Here is a 9,823-nt window from a genome sequence, read left to right on the forward strand (position 1 = left end):
GTTGAACGCCAGCCTGTGCGTCCTCCAGGGTGTAAATTTTTTTCTTCTGCTGTTTTTGATTCTGTTTTTAATTTTTATGATTTTTTCGTGACTCCTCATGATCATGTACCTAATAAAACACAAAATAACAATAATAAAAAATAAAAATAAGAATTAGATAAATAAAATTGGGTTGCCTCCCAACAAGCGCTTCTTTAATGTCAATAGCTTGACAGTGGCTCTCATGGAGCCACAAGGTGATCAGGTCAATATTGTGTAGTCCCAACACCAAACTTAGAGTTTGGATATGGGGTCTTGACACCAAACTTAGAGTTTGGTTGTGGCCTCACAACACCAAACTTAGAGTTTGACTGTGTGGGCTCTTCTTGACTCTGAACTGAGAGAAGCTCTTCATGCTTACTCTCTTTTGTCACAGAGGGATGGTGATGAGCGGATGATTTGTATACTTTTTGGCATTGTTTTTAGTATGTTTTTGATATGATCTAGTTAGTTTTTAGTATATTTTTATTAGTTTTTAGTTAAAATTCACTTTTCTGGACTTTACTATGAGTTTGTGTGTTTTTCTGTGATTTCAGGTATTTTCTGGCTGAAATTGAGGGACCTGAGCAAAAATCTGATCCAGAGACTCAAAAGGACTGCAGATGCTGTTGGATTCTGACCTCCCTGCACTCGAAGTGGATTTTCCGGAGCTACAGAAGCCCAATTGGCGCGCTCTCAACGGCGTTGGAAAGTAGACATCCTGGGCTTTCCAGCAATATATAATAGTCCATACTTTGCCCAAGATTTGATGGCCCAAACCGGCGTTCAAAGTCACCTCAAGAAATTCCAGCGTTAAACGCCGGAACTGGCACCTAATTGGGAGTTAAACGCCCAAACTGGCACTAAAGCTGGCGTTTAACTCCAAGGAGAGTCTCTACACGAAATTTCTTCATTGCTCAGCCCAAGCACACACCAAGTGGGCCCGGAAGTGGATTTTTATGTCATTTACTCATCTATGTACTAGTTTTCTATAAGTAGGACCTTTTACTATTGTATTAGAGACATCTTGGTAGCTATCTTTGTTTTATGCTATCTTAGATCATTGGGAGGCTGGCCATTCGGCCATGCCTAGACCTTATGCTTATGTATTTTCAACGGTGGAGTTTCTACACACCATAGATTAAGGTGTGGAGCTCTGCTGTACCTCGAGTATTAATGCAATTACTATTGTTCTTCCATTCAATTCCGCTTGTTCTTTATCCAAGATATCACTTGTTCTTCAACATGATGAAGGTGATGATTGACGCCCATCACCATTCTCACCCATGAACAAGGTGACTGACAACCATTCTTGTTCTACAAGCATCTGAGGCTTAGTGAATATCTCTTGGATTCTTCGGAATCTTCGTGGTATAGGCAGGACCTGATGGCGGCATTCAAGAGAATCCGGAAGGTCTAAACCTTGTCTGTGGTATTCTGAGTAGGATTCAATGATGAATGACTGTGACGTGCTTCAAACCTGTAACCTACTGGGCGTTAGTGACAGACGCAAAAGAGTTATTCTATTCCGGTAGGGGAGGGAACCAAACCGGTGATTGGCAGCACTGTGACAGAGTGTGTGCATTAGCTTTCACTGCGCGGATGGGAGGTAGCTGCTGACAACAGTGAAACCTTACACGAGCTTGCCATGGAAAGGAGTAAGAAAGGATTGGATGAAGGCATTAGGAAAGCAGAGAGACGGAAGGGAAGGCATCTTCATACACTTGTCTGAAGCTCTTACACCAATGATATACATAAGTATCACTATCCTTATTTTCTATGTTATTTTCGTTCATCATCATATATATTTGAGTTTGCCTGACTAAGATTTACAAGATGACCATAGCTTGCTTCAATACTAACAATCTCCGTGGGATCGACCCTTACTCACGTAAGGTTTATTACTTGGACGACCCAGTGCACTTGCTGGTTAGTTGTGCGAAGTTGTGTAATGCCATGGTATTGAGCCACCAAGTTCTTGGAGCCATTACCGGGGATTATTTGAGTTGTGAAAAAGTATTGTTCACAATTTCGCGCACCAAGTTTTTGGCGCCGTTGCCGGGGATTGTTCAAGTTTTGAGCAAGCTTTTGGTAACATCAGTGCCAAGATCCGGCAACAACATCAAGTTTTTGGTGTTATTGCCCGGGATTGTTTAGGCTGGACAACTGACGGTTCATCTTGTTGCTTAGATTAGGTATTATTTTTTTCGAAATTCTTGAAGATGAATTCTAGAGTTTCATGATGATTTGTTGAAATCTGGCTGGCTGAGAAGCCATGTCTAATCTGATTGGACCGAGGTTTCAACTTATCACCACAAGAGCTTGTTGATTCTCATCAATTTTGCTCTTGGAGCAGTGATCTGCTAAGATTTGGCTGACCTTTGGTCATGTCTAGTGTTTTGGACCGAAGCTTTCTTTGAAAGCTTGGCTGGCTGTGAAGCCATGTCTAATTCCTGGACCGGAGTCTTAGACTAGCACTGCACTGATTCCTGGAATTCTCATTAAGAATTTTGATACCTTTTCCCATTTAATTTTCGAAAAAAACACAAAAAAAAATTTACAAAATCATAAAAAGACCAAAAATATTTGATGTTTCTTGCTTAAGTTTAGTGTCTCATCCTAAGTTTGGTGTCAAATGCATGTTTTTGTTATAATTTTCGAATCCATGCATATATTTCTTTGTTCTGATCTTTGAATTCTATTGACTTGAAGCATTTTGTGTGTCTCATATGCATTTTCATATTGTTAGTGTCAGTAGTACACAAACTGCTAAGTTTAGTGTCTTGCATGCATTGTTATTTGATTCTTGTCACATTTTGATTATTAAAAATCCAAAAATACTTTTAATTTGTGTCTTTTCAAGTCAATGATACAAAGAATTGAAGATTCAGAACATACTGCAGAGGAATTATACAGAAAAAGCTGAGCATTCAAAAATGCCCAGTGAAGAAGGCAGACTGGCGTTTAAACGCCAGCCAGGGTACCTGGTTGGGCGTTTAACGCCCAAAAAGGGTGCATTTTGGGCGTTAAACGCCAGAATGGATACCATTCTGGGCGTTTAACGCCAGGATGGTGCTAGGGGGAAGATTTTGTTTTCAAATCAATTTTTTTTAGTTTTTCAAAATCAAATCTTTTTCAAATCAAATCTTTTCAATCAAATGTTTTCAAAATCAATTTCTTTCCTTTTTAAAAGATACTTACTAACAATTAATGATTTGATTGAACATCTCAAAATTGTTGCCTTTTCTGTTGAGAAAGGTTTTATGTTTGAATCATATCTTTTCTTGTTAGGCAAGTTATTAATTTTTAAAATCAAATCTTTTTCAAATTGTTTTCAAATCATATCTTTTAAAATTGTTTTCAAATCATATCTTCTCAATCACATCTTTTTAAAACCATAACTTTTCAATTAAATCTTTTTAACCACATCTTTTTCAAAATAAGTTTTCAATCAAATCTTTTTAACTTCTAATTTCAAATCTTTTTCAAAAATCACTTGATTTCTTTTACACTTTTGTTTTCGAAAATCAATTAATGTTTTTCAAAAATGTTTTCAAAATATTTTAATTAATTTTCGAAAATCTTCTTCCTTCCTTCTCACATCCTTCTATTTATGGAGTACCACTCCTTCTGAATGCACAATTCGAACCTTATCTAATTAAAGTTCGAATTCTTCTTCTCCTTCTTCTTTCTATTTCTCTTTTCCTCTGACACCTCAAGGAATCTCTATACTGTGACATAGAGGATTCCACATATTTTCTTGTTCTCTTCTCTTTCATATGAGCAGGAGCAGAGACAAAGGCATTCTTGTTGAAGCTGACCCTGAACCTGAGAGAACCTTGAAGCGAAAGCTAAGAGAAGCCAAGGCACAACTCTCTTTAGAGGACCTGACCGAATTCTTCAAGGAAGAAGAACAAATGGCAGCCGAAAACAACAACAATGCCAACAATGCAAGGAAGGTGCTTGGTGACTTTACTGCACCTACTCCTGATTTCTATGGGAGAAGCATCTCTATCCCTGCCATTGGAGCAAACAACTTTGAGCTTAAGCCTCAATTAGTTTCTCTAATGCAACAGAATTGCAAGTTTCATGGACTTCCAATGGAAGATCCTCATCAGTTTTTAGCTGAGTTCTTGCAAATCTGTGACACAGTCAAGACTAATGGGGTTAACCCTGAGGTCTATAGACTGATGCTATTCCCTTTTGCTGTGAGAGACAGAGCTAGAATATGGTTGGACTCTCAACCTAAAGAAAGCCTGGACTCTTGGGAAAAGCTAGTCAATGCCTTCTTGGCAAAGTTCTTTCCACCACAAAGATGGAGTAAGCTTAGAGTGGAAGTCCAAACCTTCAGACAGAAGGATGGAGAATCCCTCTATGAAGCTTGGGAAAGATACAAACAATTAATCAGAAGATGTCCTTCAGACATGCTTTCTGAATGGAGCATCATAGGTATTTTCTATGATGGTCTCTCTGAACTATCCAAGATGTCTTTGGATAGCTCTGCTGGAGGATCTCTTCATCTGAAGAAGACGCCTGCAGAAGCTCAAGAATTGATTGAAATGGTTGCAAATAACCAATTCATGTACACTTCTGAAAGGAATCCTGTGAACAATGGGACTAGTCAGAAGAAAGGAGTTCTTGAAATTGACACTCTGAATGCCATTTTGGCTCAGAATAAAATATTGACTCAACAAGTCAATCTGATTTCTCAAAGTCTGTCTGGAATGCAAAATGCACCAAACAGTACTAAGGATGCTTCATCTGAGGAAGAAGCTTATGATCCTGAGAACCCTTCAATGGAAGAGGTGAATTACCTAGGAGAACCCTATGGAAACACCTACAATTCTTCATGGAGAGATCACCCCAATTTCTCATGGAAGAATCAAGAGAGACCTCAACAAGGTTTCAATAACAATAATGGTGGAAGAAACAGGTTTAGCAATGGCAAGCCTTTTCCATCATCTTCTCAGCAACAGACAGAGAGTTCTAAGCAGAATACTTCTGACTTAGCAACAATGGTCTCTGATCTAATAAAGACCACTCAAAGTTTCATGAATGAAACAAGGTCCTCCATCAGAAATTTGGAAGGACAAGTGGGTCAGCTGAGCAAGAAAGTTACTGAACTCCCTCCTAGCACTCTCCCAAGTAATACAGAAGAGAATCCAAAAGGAGAGTGCAAAGCCATAGACATGGCTGAATATGGAGAGGAAAGAGAGGAGGAGGACGCCACTGAGGAAGACCTCAGTGGGCGTGTACCAATCTCCTCTGAGTTCCTCAATGAGGAACAATGGGAACCTGAGGCTCAAAATGAGACCATAGTGATTCCATTGGACTTACTTCTGCCATTCATGAGCTCTGATGAGTATTCTTCCTCTGAAGAGGATGAGTATGTCACTGAAGAGCAAGTTGCTAAATACCTTGGAGCAATCATGAAACTGAATGACAAGTTATTTGGAAATGAGACTTGGGAGGAAGAACCACCTTTGCTCACCAAAGAACTGGATGACTTGTCTAGGCAGAAACTGCCTCTAAAGAGGCAAGATCCTGGGAAGTTTTCTATACCTTGTACCATAGGCACCATGACCTTCAAGAAGGCCTTGTGTGACTTAGGGTCAAGTGTAAACCTCATGCCCCTCTCTGTAATGGAGAAATTAGGGATCCTTGAGGTGCAAGCTGCAAGAATCTCATTAGAGATGGCAGACAATTCAAGAAAACAAGCTCATGGACTTGTAGAGAATGTTTTGGTGAAGATTGAGGACCATTACATCCCTACTGACTTCATAGTCCTAGAGACTGGGAAGTGCTTGGATGAATCCATCATCCTTGGCAGACCCTTCCTAGCCACAGCAAAGGCTGTGATTGATGTTGATAGAGGAGAGCTGATCATTCAAGTGAATGAAGAATCCTTGGTGTTTAAGGCCCAAGGATATCCCTCTGTCATCATGGATAAGAAGCATGAAGAGCTTCTCTCAAAACAGAGCCAAACAGAGCCCCCACAGTCAGACTCTAAGTTTGGTGTTGGGAGGCCACAATCAAACTCTAAGTTTGGTGTTGGGAAGTTCCAACACGGTTCTGAGCATCTCTGAGGCTCCATGAGAGTCCTCTGTCAAGCTAATGACAGTAAAGAAGCGCTTGTTGGGAGGCAACCCAATGTTTTATAATTAATTATTTTCTTTTGTTATTTTATCTTTTTTTGTAGGTTGATGATCATAAGAAGTCACAAAAACAATGAAAAAAGCAAAAACAAAATGAAAAACAGGAAGAAAAATAGCACACCCCGGAGGAAGATGCTGCTGGCGTTCAAACGCCAGTCAGCCTAGCAGTTGGGCGTTTAACGCCCAGTCTGGCACCCTTCTGGGCGTTTAACGCCAGAAAGGGGCACCAGACTGGCGTTAAACGCCAGTAAAGGGCAAAAACCTGGTGTTAAACGCCAGGAATGGGCATCAGCCCGGCGTTTAACGCCAGAAAAGGCTCAAAACGTGGATTTTGATGCCATTTGGTGCAAGGATGCCTTTTCCTTGACACTACAGGATCTGTGGACCCCACAGGACCCTACCATCACTCTCTCTCTTCCCCCATTCACCAATCACCTCAACACCTCTTCCCCAAAAACCCCTCACCTATCAAATCCCATCTTTCTCTTCACCACTCACATCCATCCTTCATAAAACCCCACCAACCTCACCCTTCAAATTCAAACCACTTTCCCTCCCAAACCCACCCTCAAATGGCCAAACCCTCATCCCCCTCTTTCCTATATAAACCCCTCTTTACCCCTTCATTTTCCCACTACCTAAACACCACTTCTCCCCCTCCTTGGCCGAATACACCACCATCTCCCTCTTCCTCATTTCTTCTTCTTCTACTCTCTTCTTTCTTCTTTTGCTCGAGGACGAGCAAACATTTTAAGTTTGGTGTGGTGAAAGCGTTGCTTTTTTCGTTTTTCCATAACCATTTATGGCATCCAAGGCCGGAGAAACCTCTAGAAAGAGGAAAGGGAAGGCAAAGGCTTCCACCTCCGAGTCATGGGAGATGGATAGATTCCTCTCAAGGGTGCATCAAGACCACTTCTATGAAGTTGTGGCCTTGAAGAAGGTGATCCCCGAAGTCCCCTTTTCACTCAAAAAGGGTGAATATCCGGAGATCCGCCATGAGATCCGAAGAAGAGGTTGGGAAGTACTTACCAACCCCATTCAACAAGTCGGAATCTTGATGGTTCAAGAGTTCTATGCCAATGCATGGATCACCAAGAACCATGACCAAAGTGTGAACCCGGATCCAAAGAATTATCTTACTATGGTTCGGGGGAAATACTTGGATTTTAGTCCGGAAAGTGTGAGGGTGGCGTTCAACTTGCCTATGATGCAAGGAGATGAGCATCCTTACACTAGAAGGGTCAACTTTGATCAAAGGTTGGACCAAGTCCTCACAGTCATATGTGAAGAGGGCGCACAATGGAAGCAAGATTCAAGAGGAAAGCCGGTCCAATTGAGAAGGCATGACCTCAAACCCGTGGCTAGAGGATGGTTAGAGTTCATACAACGCTCAATCATTCCCACTAGCAACCGGTCCGAAGTTACCATAGACCGGGCTATCATGATCCATAGCATCATGATTGGAGAAGAAATAGAGGTTCATGAGGTTATAGCCCAAGAACTCTATAGGGTGGCGGACAAGACCTCTACCTTGGCAAGGTTAGCCTTTCCTCACCTCATTTGTCACCTCTGTTATTCAGTGGGAGTTGACATAGAGGGAGACATCACCATTGATGAGGACAAGCCCATCACTAAGAAAAGGATGGAGTACACAAGAGATTCCACTCATCATGAGATCCCTGAAATTCCTCAAGGGATGAATTTTCCTCCACAAGACTATTGGGGGCAAATAAACACCTCCCTAGGAGAGTTGAGTTCCAATATGGGACAACTAAGGGTGGAGCACCAAGAACACTCCATTCTCCTCCATGAAATTAGAGAAGAACAAAGAATCATGAGAGAGGAGCAACAAAGGCAAGGAAGAGACATTGAGGAGCTCAAGCACTCCATAGGACCTTCAAAAGCAAGGAAGAGCCGCCATCACTGAGGTGGACCCATTCCTTGATTTCCTTGTTCTTTATTCCTTTGTTTTTCGAATTTTGGTGCTTTATGTTATCCATGCTTGTGTCTTATGATCATTAGTGTCTTAGTGTCTATGCCTTAAAGTTATGAATGTCCTATGAATCCATCACCTTTCTTGAATAAAAATGTGCTTAATTGAAAAAGGAAGAATTGCATGAATTTTGAATTTTATAATAGTTTAATTATTTTGATGTGGTGGCAATATTTTTGTTCTCTGAATGTATGCTTAAACAGTGCATATGTATCTTGAATTTGTGGTTCATGAAGGTTGGCTCTTGAAAGAATGATGAAAAAGGAGACATGTTATTGAGGATCTGAAAAATCAATAAAATGATTCTTGAAGCAAGAAAAAGCATTGCTATTCAAAAAAAAAAAAACCGAAAAAAAAAAAGAAAACGAAAAAAAAATAATAATAATAAGAGTTGTGATCCAAGGCAAATAAGAGTGTGCTTAAGAACCCTGGACACCTCTAATTGGGGACTTTAGCAAAGCTAAGTCACAATCTGAAAAGGTTCACCCAATTATGTGTCTGTGGCATGTATGTATCCGGTGGTAATACTGGAAAGACAGAGTGCTTTGGGCCACGGCCAAGACTCAAGAAATAGCTATGTTCAAGAATCATCATACTTTACTAGGAGAATCATTAACACTATCTGGATTCTGAGTTCCTAAAGCAGTCAATCATTCTGAATTACAAGGGATAGAGTGAGATGCCAAAACTATTCAGAGACAAAAAAGTAAAAGCCCCGCTCATCTAATTAATACTGATCTTCATAGATGTTTTTGGAGTTCATTGCATATTCTCTTCTTTTTTATCTTATTTGATCTTAAGTTGCTTGGGGACAAGCAACAATTTAAGTTTGGTGTTGTGATGAGCGGATGATTTGTATACTTTTTGGCATTGTTTTTAGTATGTTTTTGATATGATCTAGTTAGTTTTTAGTATATTTTTATTAGTTTTTAGTTAAAATTCACTTTTCTGGACTTTACTATGAGTTTGTGTGTTTTTCTGTGATTTCAGGTATTTTCTGGCTGAAATTGAGGGACCTGAGCAAAAATCTGATCCAGAGACTCAAAAGGACTGCAGATGCTGTTGGATTCTGACCTCCCTGCACTCGAAGTGGATTTTCTGGAGCTACAGAAGCCCAATTGGCGCGCTCTCAACGGCGTTGGAAAGTAGACATCCTGGGCTTTCCAGCAATATATAATAGTCCATACTTTGCCCAAGATTTGATGGCCCAAACCGGCGTTCAAAGTCACCTCAAGAAATTCCAGCGTTAAACGCCGGAACTGGCACCTAATTGGGAGTTAAACGCCCAAACTGGCACTAAAGCTGGCGTTTAACTCCAAGGAGAGTCTCTACACGAAATTTCTTCATTGCTCAGCCCAAGCACACACCAAGTGGGCCCGGAAGTGGATTTTTATGTCATTTACTCATCTATGTACTAGTTTTCTATAAGTAGGACCTTTTACTATTGTATTAGAGACATCTTGGTAGCTATCTTTGTTTTATGCTATCTTAGATCATTGGGAGGCTGGCCATTCGGCCATGCCTAGACCTTATGCTTATGTATTTTCAACGGTGGAGTTTCTACACACCATAGATTAAGGTGTGGAGCTCTGCTGTACCTCGAGTATTAATGCAATTACTATTGTTCTTCCATTCAATTCCGCTTGTTCTTTATCCA

General features: G+C 40.5%; 1 non-coding gene across 1 annotated transcript; it reads right to left on the reverse strand.

Moving 5' to 3' along the window:
• Positions 1 to 4,340: 4,340 nt before the first annotated feature.
• On the reverse strand, positions 4,341 to 4,448 carry LOC130942453 (small nucleolar RNA R71). Its single transcript, XR_009071023.1, has one exon. It is a non-coding gene; the product is annotated as a small nucleolar RNA R71 (small nucleolar RNA).
• Between the last annotated feature and the right edge of the window lie 5,375 nt (positions 4,449 to 9,823).

Source organism: Arachis stenosperma, chromosome 7, assembly GCF_014773155.1.
Source record: "Arachis stenosperma cultivar V10309 chromosome 7, arast.V10309.gnm1.PFL2, whole genome shotgun sequence".
Classification (NCBI taxonomy): Eukaryota; Viridiplantae; Streptophyta; class Magnoliopsida; order Fabales; family Fabaceae; genus Arachis; species Arachis stenosperma.